Consider the following 14,343-nt stretch of genomic DNA (forward strand, 5'->3'; position numbering starts at 1 on the left):
AAATCCTTTCTTATTGCTTTTGGTCTCACTTGCAAGCCTCACTTCATTACTGGCTTTAGCTCTTCTAACGCTAGCCCAGCTTTCCCTGCAGACAGCATTATATTCTTCTTTAGATATGAACCCTTGTTTCCATCTGATATTCATTTCTTTGTTCCTTTTTAGCAATCTTTTAAGTTCAGTATTCAGCCATCCTGGTCTCCATAAATGCTTTCCATTCTTCCTTCTCTTCGGGAATGTTACTGATTGTGCAGTGAGAATTTAATTTAGCAAAATCTCCCATCCTTCCTGGATATTTCTTTTCTTTAGAACATCCTACCTTCCCTTCCTTTTTACTGAGTCCATTAAAAACTGCCTTTCTACAGTCCAATCTTAAAATCTCAGTTTTCGCAGGTTTTCCACCTTTTGCAGTTCAAAATTATAGGATAGCATGATCTCTGCCACCGAAATTCTCAATCCCCTTTACTTCCTCAACCGTTTCCTAATTTTGGGTAAAAATTAAATCCAAAGAAATAATTGCAGCGGTAGGATTTGAACCCACGCCTCCAGAGAGACTGGAGCCTAAATCCAGTGCCTTAGACCGCTCGGCCACGCTAACTCATACAGATGTTCAAATTTATTTATATCAGAAGTTTGCTATTGATGTAAGTGACAGAAAATATTTTATATCCAGTTAGACAAAAAGACAAATGTTATTATGCAACAGCAACATAGTTATCAATGTTTGTACATTGACTCTGGGGCACCATTTTACAAAACATATGACTTGTATGCAGATATTTTACCAATCTTTCCTCTGTTGCCTCATCTGCAAATTTTTAGATATCACTGAATTAGGTGGTATAGATTACTTGCTATGATCTCCCATATACAGGACACTCAAACATGAAGGATTCCTACACCCCTGCCTATACGTAACAGATAATCAGAAGCAGCAGCAAGGAAGACATTATACAGCATTGAAGAGCAGTGTAGATATGAATCCATCACTAGCGTGACTTACTGGAAAGCAGCAGAAGCAGCATGGCTCTGTTTATATTTGCGAATCACTCTGCTCATCCTGTATTGATAACCCTTAAAAGGCAGCAGGGATATGAGCTATAAATCCAAAGAATAAAGGCCCGTAAGGTGCAATACTTCATTTCAATAGTAATCCGAACAGAACAGAGAAGTATAGATGCAATAAAATACAAATTTTTTTCAAAAATAATTTAAAAAGACATCAAATTTAAAAACACATGGAGGAGAAGTAAGAATGGAAGACACCCCCAGTGACAAAAAGAATATATAATCATGTACACATTATAGCAGCTCCAGTCAAGTAAGCTATAGTAAGGAAGCAAGATACATAAAGTGACAAGTGCAAAGTATATATAACCGTGTCAGAAAATCAGACTAAATATCTGCAAGTAAGACCGGATGAAAATGAACACCACTTTCTAAAGCTGACAAACGAGCATGCATGAAATAAGCACTAATGCTAATCAAATGTAAATTACCTGAATAGAAAATATATAAAGTCCAAGAAGTAAAGTTTCAATAGGAATTAATAAGGCCCTCAATATAGTGGAATAAAAGGACAATGTCCCTGGCACAGTTGCCAAATAAAGCTGTCAATCAATAAGGAGTCATAGAAAGATGGAGGGCAAGTCAAAAAGACACAATATAAGGGAATGAAGCAATCCAACCTGTGTCACTGGTGGGACCAGACAACCCCAACGCGCGTTTCGCGTTTAGCTTCTTCGGGGGGAAGGAGGTACATAAAGGTCTCAAGTGTCCTCTTATATAGCGCTACACGAGTGTGCACGTGTGGTAATGGCGGCGCTACCGGAAGTCAGAGCAGGGAAGAAGCTGGAAGCATAGGCGCTCCACGTCACCTGTCTCCACCCACCGCCCGACGCGTCAGCACGGATGGAGGAGAGAGGCGATGCCAAGGAGCACGTAGCTAGGCAACCAGCCCCGTCCGCAAACCAGAAGCGCACTCCAAACACATAGGAATAAAACAGAGGGGCAGATAAAGATAGCAGCGGCGTGTGCAAACACTAGAAAATAAGAGGAGGAAATAATGGGGTGAGAAAGCCAGCGTGCAAATAGAATTTGTCAGTAAGGAATGTTAGATAAGACAATATAAAGAAGACAGGAAATATATAAAACTATAAGACAAAGAAAAAGAAAAGAGTGACAGAGTAACAAATATATATGTCACAAAAAGACGTGAACAGGGTGAAAATAGAGAGAATAAAATAAATAAACATAATAATAATAGAATAGAAGAAATAGGAATGAATGTCCACTCTTAAATATACATGTGACTAGTAACAAAGAATAATTCTCAAAATTGTGTACAGATAGAATGCTTAAGTATACCAATAGTCATAATAGACCCAAGAGTGAAAGAGTCATGAGAGAAAACCAAAACCAATCTTTTATTGAAGAAGTGGTGTACATAGCCATAGCAAAAAAACGATAGTACAGGGGAAAGAAACACTAAAGGTGAATACAAAAGTATGTGAGTGAGTATAAGATAGCCATAAAAAATGGCACAGGTGTATATAAAGTAAAAAATGGTGTATATGAGATTATAGGGGGGCACTAGGACACCCATAATACAATAGTATAAAATAAAAATACATAATATATACATATACACAAATGTGCATAAAAAGTAAGAATGTGTATGAGAATATCATGTGAAGGCCATGGCCACTATTATGAATAAATAAATGCACATCAATACGTGCAAGAAAGTGACCACAAAAAGTAAGTGACAACGAAATAATATATGTGTCAAAAACATGAAGGAGTGAAAACAAAAGGCAAAAAGGTCACAGAGAGATAAAAATAATGGATATAGATACAATCAAATCCATATAAAAAATATATATTAATATGTAATCCCAGTCCTGTCAATCTCTTTCCAGTGAGTATAAAAGGATGCTCCAACTCAATATAGATGGCCATGGCTCGATGGTTTTCAGCTGGACATCCCCCATAGATGGTTATAGCCAAAATATGTCCTCATAGTAGAAACGCCACCGCACGAAAATATCAGCTTGACTAAAAGAAAACAGAAACATAGAGGCTTAAGACACAAGAAGACAGGTAAAGTATATGTACCAGCAAAATATAAAAACAATTAAAAACCACAAAATGACACTATAGAAAGGATGTAAAACTTAAGATTTCGTTTAATCCTTTGGGACGAATACAGTCAATCCTCATAATCCACTGAGATTCCAGTTGGGCCAAGGCTTTCCTCCAATTCCCGCCACGGCTGTTAATGTGAACTCGGTCAATTCCAGTGATAATCAAGAGTCTAGCATCACAACCATGATGGGTTTTAAAGTGCCTTGGTATTGGTTTGAGAGTAGAGATGTCTTGTAGATCAGTAGCGTTCTTTATATCTCGAACATGTTTACGTACCCTGATGCGGAGTTGGCGGGACGTCAAACCTACATAGATAAGGCCACAGGGGCAGGTGGCATAGTACACAACTCCTATGGTACTGCAGGTGATGTGTTGCGTCACTTTACATTCCATTGAGCCATCACTAGAGATTAGCGTTGCTCTACTCGAACTGTTCGCCAATCTCAAATTCGAGCTGTTTTGGGCGGTGTTCGAGCCGGTCGGCGAACACGAACAATTTGAGAAAAATTCGGCTGTTCGAGGTTATGTTCGATAACTGTTCGTGCACCAAAATCATAACTGGATTTTTTCTCAGTAATGATGAAAATTAATGTTAATACGCAGTTTGAGTGTACAGCGGGGCGGGGGGAGGGGCAGGGGATGGATCTCTGCAGGAACAATGAAGATCTCCATTTTTTTTTCTCTTTCCCGCATTTGCAGTGGGGAGGTTCAATCTGTCAGCCTATCAGCAGCGCACACACGGAGCGAAGTGCTTTTTTTCACACAAGCAAGGGCATGTGTGATTGGCAGTGTATGTCACATGTCCTTGCCCTATAAGACCAAGCCATTTTCCCCGTCGCCACCATTTTCTCACTGCTGCAGCTGCTTGTTAGACGGTACCGCTGTTACTGTGTGCGCTATACCTTGTTAATTTCAAGCCAATTTTCGCACAAATATACAGATAGCTTGGGAATAGGGAATAGTTGTGATTGCAGTCCTTTTAAGGACTAGGTTACAGCATTTCCTACGACTTTTATCAAGCAGGTCTGTGCTCTTAAATAGATAGATTGTGGGAGTAAAGACTAATTGTAATTGGAGTCCTTTTCAGAACTAGGTTACATCAGTTCCTATCAGTTTTTGCCAGGCAGGTCTGTGCCAGTGCTGTGCAATTTTTTTTCACAGCATTTGGCTGAATCTAGCAAAGCTAATCCTTTTTGGCCTATTGCAGAGTGTGTTAGTCAGTGGAGTAGCCTATCTGTGTTGCAAGATATACCACCTGTGTATAGAATACCAATTTTTTTACTGCACCTAGTGAAGTAAAATCTTTTGGGCATAGCATCATTCTATTAGTCCATCTATACTGACCTCCATCAGGTTGCAAACTGAATATAATTTTTTTCTGCATCTAGCTCTGAAAAAATATTTGGGCTTCTAGCAGTGTGTGGGACTTGGTCTATTAGTCCATCTATACTGACCTCCATCAGGTTGCAAATTAAAAATAATTTTTTTCTTCATTTAGCTCTGAAAAAATATTTGGGCTTCTAGCAGTGTGTGGGACTTGTTCTATTAGTCCTTCTATACTGACCTCCAGCAGGTTGCAAATTGAATATAATTTTTTTCTGCATCTAGCTCTGAAAAAATATTTGGGCTTCTAGCAGTGTGTGGGACTTGGTCTAATAGTCCATCTATACTGACCTCCATCAGGTTGCAAATTAAAAATATTTTTTTTCTGCATCTAGCTCTGAAAAAATATTTGGGCTTCTAGCAGTGTGTGGGACTTAGTCTATTAGTCCATCTATACTGACCTCCATCAGGTTGCAAATTGAATAAAAAAATTTTCTGCATCTAGCTCTGAAAAAATATTTGGGCTTCTAGCAGTGTGTGGGACTTGGTCTATTAGTCCATCTATACTGACCTCCATCAGGTTGCAAATTAAAAATAATTTTTTTCTTCATTTAGCTCTGAAAAAATATTTGGGCTTCTAGCAGTGTGTGGGACTTGTTCTATTAGTCCTTCTATACTGACCTCCAGCAGGTTGCAAATTGAATATAATTTTTTTCTGCATCTAGCTCTGAAAAAATATTTGGGCTTCTAGCAGTGTGTGGGACTTGGTCTAATAGTCCATCTATACTGACCTCCATCAGGTTGCAAATTAAAAATAATTTTTTTCTGCATCTAGCTCTGAAAAAATATTTGGGCTTCTAGCAGTGTGTGGGACTTGGTCTATTAGTCCATCTATACTGACCTCCATCAGGTTGCAAATTGAATAAAAAAATTTTCTGCATCTAGCTCTGAAAAAATATTTGGGCTTCTAGCAGTGTGTGGGACTTGGTCTATTAGTCCATCTATACTGACCTCCATCAGGTTGCAAATTAAAAATATTTTTTTTCTTCATTTAGCTCTGAAAAAATATTTGGGCTTCTAGCAGTGTGTGGGACTTGTTCTATTAGTCCTTCTATACTGACCTCCAGCAGGTTGCAAATTGAATATAATTTTTTTCTGCATCTAGCTCTGAAAAAATATTTGGGCTTCTAGCGGTGTGTGGGACTTGGTCTATTTGTCCACCTATACTGACCTCCATCAGGTTGCAAATTAAAAATAATTTTTTTCTGCATCTAGCTCTGAAAAAATATTTGGGCTTCTAGCAGTGTGTGGGACTTGGTCTATTAGTCCATCTATACTGACCTCCATCAGGTTGCAAATTAAAAATAATTTTTTTCTTCATTTAGCTCTGAAAAAATATTTGGGCTTCTAGCGGTGTGTGGGACTTGGTCTATTAGTCCACCTATACTGACCTCCATCAGGTTGCAAATTAAAAATAATTTTTTTCTGCATCTAGCTCTGAAAAAATATTTGGGCTTCTAGCAGTGTGTGGGACTTGGTCTATTAGTCCATCTATACTGACCTCCATCAGGTTGCAAATTGAATAAAAAAATTGTCTGCATCTAGCTCTGAAAAAATATTTGGGCTTCTAGCGGTGTGTGGGACTTGGTCTATTAGTCCATCTATACTGACCTCCATCAGGTTGCAAATTCAAAATAATTTTTTTCTGCATCTAACCCAGCCAATAGTTTTGGCCTAATACCACAGTTTGGCCACTCAGCTCTGCTCGGTTACCATCCATTGTTTTTTTGTGCAAACAACTCCAGAGTTGTGAATTAGTTAACCACCAAAATGAGTGGAAAAAGGCCTGCTGCTGGTGGAAAGGGGAATAGGCGTGTTGGGAAGGGGAAAAAAGGTTGTGTCCGTGGGGTAGGTGCAGAAGAAAGACCATCTTCCAGCCAAACTAAAATGTCTACTTCTTTTAGCGGACAATGTGATAAGATCCCTTTCTTACGGCCACGCCAATCGCTACAAATTCCAGATGAGGCACAAAAACAGCAGGTGCTTCAACGGATATCAAGTGCTCCTTTAAGTGGGCTCTCCTCCACATCAACTTCAACATCACAAATACTCCAGTCCTCAAAGGTGTCACCCAAATCGCACTTGCTTCCTCACAGCTCCCAAATCTCCAGCTGCCCGTCTGAGTATGAGGTAGAACAGATGGTTGAGTCTGCAGAGCTGTTTACTCATACTATAGCCTGGGAATCAGAGGTCGACTCCAGCGCTTCTGTGACTCCAGACGAGGAAATGATCTGCACTGATGCCCAGAATCTTTATGAGTCGGATCCAGGACCAGACGCAGAAGGTTCTGACCATAATGTAGACCCTCATTCCCAAACTGTAACTCCTGTTGGTGGAGACAATGAGGAAGACGATGATAAGACTCAAAAACCTGATTGGAGCGACAACTTTAGTTTTTTGTCAGGGCAGGAACAGGTTGGCTCTGAGGACGACTGGTGTGATAACGCACAGGGTGATGATGATGAGGTCGGAGATCCCACTTACTGTCAACCCACAGTCAGCCAAGAGATGAGGTCAGCAGAGGAGGTGGAGGAAGATGCTAGTGACGACGAGGTCAGGTTGCGCCTTCCTGGACAGAGACGTAGTACTGGAAGCACGTCAACAACTTCATCCTCAAACACAACTCTGCCTCTCACCACAAGTCGTGGTGGCTCTTCAGGTCGCATGGGTGCTAAGCCTTGCATAGCCTGGGCATTTTTTCAGATCGATAAAGATGACCCAACTCGTGTTATCTGTAACATTTGTCAGCAAAAGCTAAGTAGAGGCCAAAAAATACATAGTTTGAGTACTTCATGCATGAACCGGCACATGGACATGAAGCATAAGTTGCAGTGGGAAGCTCAGTGTGCTACAATGCGGCCTAGCCGGCCGGGCCAACCACCGTCTGCCATATCTTGTGCATCCGCGGCCTCTTCATCCTCTGTGACTGGGGGGACAGCAGTCACACCTGTTTTGGGGCGCAGACCTGCCACCTCTTTACCCGCAACAGCCAGCGTGATTGGCAGGTCATCATTTTCTTTGGAGGTGGTAACACCAGCTGGTCTTCAGCGCTGTCCGACATCGATAGCACCACCTTTGGATCAAGGCAACCTAACATGTCCGCCTGCATCTTCCTCACAGACCGGCAGTTTGCCGGGGACACCCTTATCAACCCCGTCTAAGCACAATAGCCAGCCCCCGGTCCCTCAGATGTGGACAAGTAAAAGACCATTTCCTCCTAGCCATGAGAAAGCTAAGAGGTTGAATTTCACCATCTGCAAGCTCTTGGCTACAGAAATGCTGCCTTTCCGCCTGGTGGACACAGAGGATTTTCGAGACCTTATGTCCGTCGCAGTGCCCCAGTACCAGATGCCCAGTCGGCACTACTTCTCAAAGAAAGGTGTGCCTGCGCTCCACCAGCATGTCGCACACAACATCACCGCTTCTTTGAGAAACTCTGTGTGTGACAGGGTGCATTTCACCACAGACACTTGGACGAGTAGGCATGGACAGGGGCGTTACATGTCGCTGACTGGGCACTGGGTAACTATGGTGACAGCAGGACAAGGGGCTGCTGTCCAAGTCTTGCCGTCCCCACGAGTTGTGCGTCAATCCTCTTTATGTCAAAGTTCCTCCACTGCTTCTGCCTCCTCAACCTCCTCTCGGTCTTCCACCTGCACCCAAAGCCTGTCTGGTCATGCCACAAGCTTTCTAACTGCTCAGAAGGGATCCTGCACACCTCCTTACTATGCTGGCAGTAGGGCTCAACGTCATCAGGCGGTTTTTACATTGAAATGTCTGGGAAATGTGAGTCACACAGCTGAGGAGTTGTGGTCAGCTCTGGAGAACCAATTTCATGAATGGTTGTCTCCACTGGACCTGAAACCAGGGAAGGCCGTGTGCGACAATGCTGCAAACCTGGGTGCGGCCCTTCGCCGGGCAATGTCACACACGTGCCTTGTATGGCTCACGTGTTGAACCTGGCTGTCCAGCAATTTTTATCCCAGACTAGATGGCCTTCTGCAGAGGGCACGGTCGCTGTGTGCTCACTTCCGCCGTTCGCATCCTGCAGCTCAGCGACTTACATCTCTACAGAAGTCGTTGGGCCTGCCACTTCACCGGCTAAAATGCGATGTGCCTACCCGGTGGAATTCAACTCTGCACATGTTGCAGCGACTGTGGCAGCACCGACAAGCCCTGGTGCAATACGTTCTGACGTATAGCCTGGGCCAACGAGATTCAGAGGTGGGGCAAATCACGCTGGAGGAGTGGTCTCAGATCAGGGACCTATGCACCCTTCTGCACAGTTTTGAAATGGCGACGAAGATGTTAAGTGCTGACGATGCCATTATCAGCATGACTATTCCGGTGATTTACATGCTGGAGCACATGTTAAACAGAATTCGGAGTCAGGTGGTGGCACAAGAGGAGGTGGAGGAAGTAGAGGAGGAGGAGTTGTATGCGGAAGGGCTAACATCTGCAAGGTCCAGACGGTCGGCAGCACCAAGGCGGCAGGCATGTGAGGGTGGGGGAGATGATTTTACCAGGGCGCATGGTAGCAGCCAAACTAGTGAGGAAGGTGCAGGATCCCAGGAAGAAGTGGAGGACGAACTGATGGAAGACTCATCAGATGAGGGAGACCTTGATCACATTTCTGTTGTGCGAGGTTGGGGGGAGAGGACAGAGGAAGGAAGCATGATTGTTACCTCGCCACCAACACAACAGGGACTTGGTGCTCCTGGATGCGCAACACACATGAGTGCCTTCTTGCTGCACTACCTGCAACATGACCCTCGAATTGTGAGAATTAGAAATAATCCTGACTACTGGGTTGCCACACTGTTAGATCCCCGGTACAAAAGTAAATTTGCAGAAATTATTCCTGCCATAGAAAGGGATGCACGCATGCAGGAGTATCAGGAGAGACTGTTGCAGAATCTTACATGTGCTTTTCCACAAAATACCAGTGGTGCACGTAGTGAATCTCACAGTTCCAACTTGCCAACCGTGGGACCGTCAAGTGTTCAGCACTCAAACCGTAACAGAACCACAGTATCTGCTGGTAACATCAATTTTGCGGAATCATTTCACCACTTTTTTAGCCCATCCTTTGCAAGGCCACAGGAGACAAGAAATCTGACACATAGTCAGCGCCTAGAGACGATGGTACACGAGTATCTCCAAGTAAACATTGAAGCCACGACTGTGTCACTGGACCCTTGCTCTTTTTGGGCTTCCAATCTGGATAAATGGCCGGAGCTAGCCACTTACGCCTTGGAGATCTTGTCATGCCCCGCAGCCAGCGTTCTGTCTGTGTGTTCAGCGCTGCTGGTGGTGTGCTGACAGATAAGCGCACGCGGCTCTCCACTGATAATGTAGACAGACTCACGTTCATAAAGATGAACAAATCATGGATCCGAAACGACTTTTCTACCCCTGTGTCATCCTGGGGAGAGTAAAAGCTTGATGATTGGTTAAAATCACCCTACCAACCGTTTTAAGCTTTCAAATTACTAATCATGTTTATCTGTATCTTGACTGGAAAATAATTTGGGCTTTGTAGCAGTGTGCAGCACTGATCCTATTAGGCCATCTATAATAAGCTTCACCAGATTTAAAATTAAAAATAATTTTTAGCTGCATCAAGCCCGGAAAATAATTTTGGGGCTCCGAGATGCGCAAGACACATAAGTGCCTTCTTGCTGCACTACCTGCAGCATGACCCTCATATTGTCAGAATTCGAAGTAATCATGACTACTGGGTTGCCACACTCTTAGATCCCCCAAACTTTTCGATCAACCTTTTCATTTTAATAAAGACCAAAAAAATGATCATTTTTGAAATTATAAGCATTAGCAGGTTGTTAGAAACTGAAATCAAACAGTTTTCAACTCAAAACTTTATTCTAGGTGATGTTACATTTTCACATAGGACCCCTTGTTCGAAAGGAGCTTCTGAACTCTCTCGTCCATTGAATTTGTCAGGTTTTGGATGGTTTCTGCTTCAATTGTTTTGCATGAGGACAGAATACCCTCCCAGAGCTGTTGCTTAAATGTGAACTGCCTCCCGCCATCATAGACACTCCTTTTAATGATGCTCCAAAGGTTCTGAATGGGGTAGAGGTCAGGGGAGCATGGGGGTCACACCATAAGTTTGTCCCCTTTTATGCCCATATCAGCCAGAGATGCAGATGTTTTATGTGCAGCATGAGATGGTGCATTATCATGCAGAAAAATGATCTTGCTGTGAAATACACGGTTCTCCTTCTTGAACCATGGCAGGAAGTGCTGTTGGAGAAAATCCACATACATTATGGAGTTCATCTTTAGCGCCTTCAGGGTTCCTAAAGGGGCCGACAATCTCTCTCCCCATGATTCCAGCCCAAAACATTACTCCACCTCCTCCTTGTTGGCGCTGTAGCCGTGTTTGCGTGGGGTGTCCATCAACCAGCCATCCTCCACTCCATTCATCTGGACCATCGAGCGCTGCACGGCACTCATCCGTGAACAAAACAGTTTTGAAATCAGTCTTCATGTAATGTTTGGCCCACTGGAGCCGTTTCTGCTTGTGTGAAGTGGATAGAGGAGGTCGACAGGATGGCGTATGCACAGCTGCAAACCTCTGAAGGACCCTGCATCTTGTTGTTCGGGGGACGTTGGAGGCACAAGCAGCTTCAAAAACTTGTCTGCTGCTATGACAAGGCTTTTTTGCCGCTGCTCTTTCAACCTGACGTAATTGCCTGTAGGAAAGAGTCCTCAATTTGCCCTTATCAGCACGCACACGTGTGTACTGTGAATCAGCTACATACTTCTTGATTGCCAAGACACTTCATCCTGATCATCGCACAATGTTGATTGTAGTCATGCCTTGACCTAAACACTCCACAATTTGTTGCTTCTCAGCAGCCGACACATCCTTTTTCTTTCCCATTTTGGCAGAAAATGTAGGCTGCTTAATAATGTGAGACAGCCTTCTTAAGTAGTCTTGCCTTTCATTGGACACACCTGCCAAACTAATTAGCACAGGTGTCTGCAATTGCTTACATTGATATAAAGAGCCCTGACACACATCACCATCAATGAGTTTAACTGACAAACAAACAAATTCTTCCCTTATCACTCCTAAACACTTTTTGCATAATAATTTGGAACGCGGTGTACATGTGCTTTTCCACAAAACACCAGTGGTTCACGTAGTGAATCTTACAGTTCTAACTTGCCAACCGTGGTCTGTATGGAATTGTTCAATAAAGGGCCCAAAATTAAGATAACATAGATGGGAGAGGTCTCTATGAATAGGAATTCCTAAGTATTTGATACCCTGTGAGGGCCAGGCAAAGTGAAAGTTCGACTGGATGGAATCCTATATGGATTTAGGGAGGGAGACATCGAGGGCCTCAGACTTCGCTGCATTGATTTTAAAATTTTACCATGTAACAAAGTGATCTATTTCAGCCATAACAGCAGGGATGGATATATGTGATTGAGTGATATATACTAGGACATCATCAGCAAATAGAGAGCACTTGTACTCGGTGCCTCCCACCTCAATCCACCTAATATTGGGGTTATGGCGAATTGATGAGAGCAGGTGCTCCGTCACTAGGATGTATAAGAGAGGGGACAGAGGACATCCCTGCCTTGTCCCATTGGTGATTGTGAAAGGTGATGAAAATGTTCTGACGCACCCCCTGGGCCTTGGGACACCCGGAGCCGGACCCTTTTTGGTGGATGCTGGTGGTTGTAGTCTTCGTGGCGGCGATCCGGTTCCGTGGCTCAGGGCGGTCAAACCAGTGGCGGAACTATTTATATGGTTTTGATGTTTAAATGTCCGACTACGCCACCCGTGGATTGCGGTCAGAGTGAACCGCCGCTACAGGGCAGACCGCTAAGGCTGGTGTTGTGGGTGCAGCAGAGCGTAGCATAACTCCCCACGGGAGGAGTATAGCCTCAGGGCAGTGTATGCGGAGGATGGGGGTGATGGTGCAGGGCAGCAACAGTAACAACACGGAGTCAGTGATGCAGTTCAGGGCCTTTACTCACAGTTCTTATTATCCAGACCACGTCTGCAGGTAACGGCTGCCCACGTCGTACTGTGCTCACCAGGTGAGGGGCTCAGACAACTCCCAGATAACTTTGGAGCGCTTCACAGGACCCCCTTTGTGTGTCCTTTGTCTGGCCTTTCTTACCAACACTTCTGTCCGGCTGCCTCGGGCCTCCTCTTGGTAAACTTGGCGCCAGTTTCCCTGACCCTATGTGGTGCCTTCCTAGCGGGTGGAGCAAGGGGCTGCGCCACATAAAATGTCAGAGCCTCCGGTTTCTAGCTGAGGGTCGTTTCCTGCCTCCACTAGTTCGGGGACCGGTCTCCCCCTTTGGCCTGACCCCTCCACGCAGGTGGATTCGGGCGTGCGGTGGCGACTCGCCCGTCCGCACCCCTGGGATCCCTTCATTCCTCGTTCCTGGAGCCTTCTCCGCTCCTCTTCCTTCCTTCTCCCTCTTGCAGGCCTGGGCCTCTGTTACTAGGCCCGCCTCCGGAGCAGAGCTCATGCAGAGCCCCTGCTCCCTGCCACTTCTGCTCAGACTTCTCTGCACTGAACTAAGATGGTGCCCACCTTTTATACTCCCTTCTCAATGCACCCAGGAACTGCTTCCTCCCTGCTCCTGCACTGCAGGGTTCCCCTTCCTCAGTGTTCCCTCCCCCCACTCCAGCCAGGGAGAGGGACTGTCGTGCCCATCTCAGGGGCATATTGGTCGCCCTGCCCCACGGCAATGTGGTGTAATGCATGCAGGTGTCGGGTCCTGATCCACACTCCATCCTTATCTGAGAGTGAGATATCACACCTCTGGGTGAGGTGCAATACGTCTGTAGCAACCGAGCCCTCGGTGCTACAGTTCCATTTATCTTCAGCCTAGGTGACGTATTGTGATACAGGGCCGTGATTTTGGCTATAAAAGGGTCCCCTAGACCCCTACCCCAAGCTTTTTAAGAGAATCATATATGGCGTGCCAGGAGACTCTATGGAATGCTTTCTCAGCATCCAACGAGAGTATCTACTTACAAATTTTTAACTGCATCTAGCCCAGGAAATACTTTGTGCCTAGTAGCAGTGTCTGCTAGTCAGCGGATTATCCCGGCTGTTAATCAAGCTACACCACCTGTAGTTTGGACACTTAATTTTTTCAAAGGAAATGCTTCGGGACCACGGGATACTCAGTGAAGAGCATCAGGAGGCACCCCAAGGCATAGGGGCTGGGACTGGCACTAGGATACCTTGCGGTGGACAGCCGAGCTTGATCCTTATAAAAGCTTTTTAACTGCAGCAGCTTTAGTGGACGCTACTGGAGCTGGAATTACGCGGCTGCTGGCATGAGACTTGCCCTCCAATAGATCCTTGTAAATGGATTTAAAGTGTATTCATTCAAATTAGAGGGACAATTTAAATTAAAAAGCTTAGAGCTGCCTCCACCACAGGGGGGCTCGCTCGACCCACCAGCGGACAGGCACCAGTATTGGGAGAGGGGGGCTGGCCATCAGGGATCACCGTGGCTCTGGCACAAACCCGGCGACACGGAGGTGGCACGGGCAGGAGCAGACTGAACGTGTCGGCTTCTCACTTTTTGGATTTTAGAAGGGCATGACATGCCTATATCTGTGTCTCCCCCTCCTTTTACTCCTCCACCTCTTTTCTTTTCGCATGACTATATGTACTTGTCACTTTTCCATGTGTTAGTTGTGTCTTCTGAGCAGTTTGTCAGCTTTTGGACACCTTTGAAGGTGTTTTCTATGTGTTTCTATGTGTTTTTGTTTGCCTGCCATTGGTTTTAACGGTGTTCGAA

At 44.8% G+C, this 14,343-nt stretch overlaps 1 non-coding gene across 1 annotated transcript; it reads right to left on the bottom strand.

The window, feature by feature from the left end:
* Nucleotides 1–511: 511 nt before the first annotated feature.
* Nucleotides 512–595, bottom strand: TRNAL-UAG (transfer RNA leucine (anticodon UAG)). Its single transcript has one exon. It is a non-coding gene; the product is annotated as a tRNA-Leu (tRNA).
* Nucleotides 596–14,343: the final 13,748 nt, after the last annotated feature.

Source organism: Phyllobates terribilis, unplaced genomic scaffold, assembly GCF_046119375.1.
Source record: "Phyllobates terribilis strain yellow unplaced genomic scaffold, ASM4611937v1 Scaffold_11__3_contigs__length_659146591, whole genome shotgun sequence".
NCBI lineage: Eukaryota > Metazoa > Chordata > Amphibia > Anura > Dendrobatidae > Phyllobates > Phyllobates terribilis.